Source organism: Drosophila novamexicana, unplaced genomic scaffold (genome assembly GCF_003285875.2).
Source record: "Drosophila novamexicana strain 15010-1031.04,08,12 unplaced genomic scaffold, DnovRS2.1 tig00001929-arrow-arrow-pilon, whole genome shotgun sequence".
Classification (NCBI taxonomy): domain Eukaryota; kingdom Metazoa; phylum Arthropoda; class Insecta; order Diptera; family Drosophilidae; genus Drosophila; species Drosophila novamexicana.
The window spans coordinates 242,470-245,702 of NW_020824910.1; the positions used below are offsets into that span (position 1 = coordinate 242,470).

Genomic DNA, 3,233 nt, shown 5'->3' on the forward strand with positions numbered 1-3,233 from the left:
TGATTGACTGATTGGGCTCGGAAATTGTAAAAAAAAATGTGCAGCAGCTAACTTTGGGTTCAAGTCTTGAGCCTCACTACTGTCTGATTATATTATTTATATAAGAAACAAAGACTAATCAAATTAAGAGTAATTTTATTAAGCGAGTTAAAATTGCTTTTATTATTATTTTTTGTGCTTTGGTGTAAATATATATAACAGACAGAAGGAAGCATCTCCAAACCCCACAGAGTATATATTTTCTTGATCAGCATTAATAGCCGAGTCGAGCTAGCCATGTCCATTTTCCGTTCGTCCGTATATCTGTAGCAGTACGAATTTCTTTCCGATAAATGCTAGCTTGAAATTCTGTTCTTTGAGCACATCTTTTAGGTTTTAAGAGCTAGAGTCATCAAACATCTGGAATATTATAAGCAGATTAAGTTTGTTTTATTTAATAGCAATATAAGATAAATATAGATTTTATATGGGAATAAAGCTAGATCAATTAGTTGAGCAGATAGATTAAGCCCAGCGCTCGATATTTTACAAAGAAACAAATAAACTTTATTATTTCGATTCGAATTAAACTTATTTAAAGCATTTAAGAGTTAAAAAATTACATTTTTGGATTAAAAAAACGCTGTGTCTTCCCGCATAGCTCATTATTTACCAAAATCCAACCTAGTTTATTTTGAAAAAGTTGGTTTGGTTTTTTAGTTTAAACAAATCCAAATGACCTGTCAATACTGTTATTTGGCCTGAAACTCGATATGGTTTCTTTTTCTCTTCATCTTCTTTTTTATACACAAGAAAACATTCCGAACGGTCCATCGATCAAATTGCTGTGTATTTCTTGCATAACTGTACATTTCGCGGGTCCTTGAAACGGACAGCGAACCGACAAAAGGAACGCAAAGCCGAGCACAAGACGAAAAAGTCGCTCGACTGTTGAATGAGGCGGTCTTCAGTTCCTTTGTCTTTCTTCATCGTATACCCTTGCAGTGGATACTTTAACTATGTCGCGAGATGTGCCATGCTTAGAAGTTGGCATATGAGAGGCTATAAAGTATATATATTCATGTTCCGCATCAACAGTCGAAACAATGAGAACATAAAACATTATATAGGCAAGGTATATGTCGCCATACGCTTAACCAATCGAATATTTCTGATGGTACCTTGACCCAACTTGACATTTATAAGTTCTTCATATATAAAGCGTATCTTATCAACATCGGATGGCTATATAATAGGAATTATCGGTCAGATAATAAAGACTTTAGCATGGATACATACCTTTTTCTAAAGATACTCAAATCTGACGGGCTATGCTTCGAATACTATATTATATCACTTCTATAGTAACAATCAGTATGAAAGCATTGCCCAAGCGCATATTTAAAAGAGTATTTAATCTTCGGTCTGCTGTTTCTTCTTCTTCTTGGATGCCCTAACATAACGGGGCCACTAGCGAGCCAATAGAGATCCAAATTGTGCGCCTGTCCCTAGCTCAAGATAGAAGATGCCATAAATAAAACAGAGCGCGAGCTGGGAATTTGTTTTAAGTAAAACGAACAGACAGTGGGAGAGAAAGAGAGAGTGGGAAAGAGAAAGAGAGCGAGCGAGAGATAGAGAGTGGGAGAGAGAGGCAGGGAGCGAGCGCGGCTTGACAATGATGCGAGCATGTTTATAAGGCGGAATCAGGGCATACATATGTCTACGAGTATGTGTATGTGTGTGCCTGTGTGTGCGTGTGTGTGTCTTACACACCCCCGCGAACAGTGAACGTTGCTGATGCAACGGGAATTAGACAACTTGAGATTCAAGTGACAATGATAAACATCCTGCAGTTGGTCGCGACCATCAACAATGCTGGCGCTTCAAACACCGACCTAAACGAATCACCGAAAAACAAGTAAGAGTGCTGTAGGCGGGTTTGCCCGACTAGGAGATATCCTGACCAAGCCGCCATTCCACATGCCTACTAACATACGTATGCTGCAGTTATGCTTCTTCTACCCTTAGCCGCACACTATGAGATTTGCACTCTTGGTTAACTTTTTTGCTTATAGTGTGATCTTTTCAACATTTTCAGGGCCCAAATATGGCAAACAAAAGTGTGTATATACCCAAGGGCAAGGCTCAACCTTTACAAACGAGTGCCCTTTTCCAATTTGAGCTGGAACGGGGCGATCTATCAAAAAAGTGAACAATTTTAGTCTGCATATGCTTTACGTATATCTACATACCAAGTTTGTTGTATCTAGCTCCTGTAACCCTCGAGTTATGCTTAAATAACCAAGTTGAAATATCGATAATTATCGAAATTATAAAAATGGGCGAAGATATCGGGGTAGACTGATGAATTCCTTCTGCGTATAATATATGGGAATAGTTATTTAAAACTACCAGACTCTAGCTATTGTTGTTTCCGAGATCGGGCATATGCAGATATACTTAATGAGCTTCGTTGCGCTTTCTACTGCCGTGTTACATATTCTTGCACAAAAACATTATACCCGTTTAATCAATTTTCAATGGAACAACCAAACAACGAACACTGAACACGCTCTCTGCTCAAAACGGATCGCGACACCAAAAATGCGTGCCGCATTTTCAAGTGCCTTTCAGCATATATAGAATATATACAATATATATATGTATATATAAAACATACATAAACTAGAAACTTAGCTCAATTACACGTGTAGCTGAAGAAATGTCTGAATTGTCTGAGAAATCGGAGGCACATCCGATTTTGACATTAGAAATGGATTTCGGTGGCTAAATTTCTGCAACAATCAGATTTTGGCTTTGCATTGAATGTATTTGAGCAATTTTGTAGATTTATTTCTTAAAAATATTTGTGTACCAAGTGTGAAAATTATAAAACACTCCGCAGTAAGAATATTTGGCATATTTAAGTTGTCTTTTCCTTATATTGCAACTAGGTTGAATCGAGCCCCTCGTTAAGATGTAAGATAAATAATATATAGAGCTAATCTTTTAGCCATATTATATTTAATATATATACCCAGCTATTATTACGTCTGTTCATTTGTTGCATACCCAAAACGGTTGCCATCGAATTGAGATTCTCGTCGCACTTTGAAATGGGGGCTCACTGAGGCAATCGTCTTCATTAGCCATTGACAGTTATTGCTCTAAGATCAATTTAGTAGCAGTCAAAATCCATAAAAGTGCTGGACCAGAGCATGGGCTGCTCTGAGGGAGCCGCCATAATCAAATTC

The 3,233-nt window shown here is 37.6% G+C and overlaps 1 long non-coding RNA gene across 1 annotated transcript; it reads right to left on the reverse strand.

The window, feature by feature from the left end:
* Positions 1-208: 208 nt before the first annotated feature.
* On the reverse strand, positions 209-2,360 carry LOC115768676. Its single transcript, XR_004018588.1, has 3 exons — positions 2,232-2,360; positions 1,279-2,176; positions 209-399 (listed from the first exon to the last, which is right to left on the reverse strand). It is a non-coding gene; the product is annotated as an uncharacterized LOC115768676 (long non-coding RNA).
* Between the last annotated feature and the right edge of the window lie 873 nt (positions 2,361-3,233).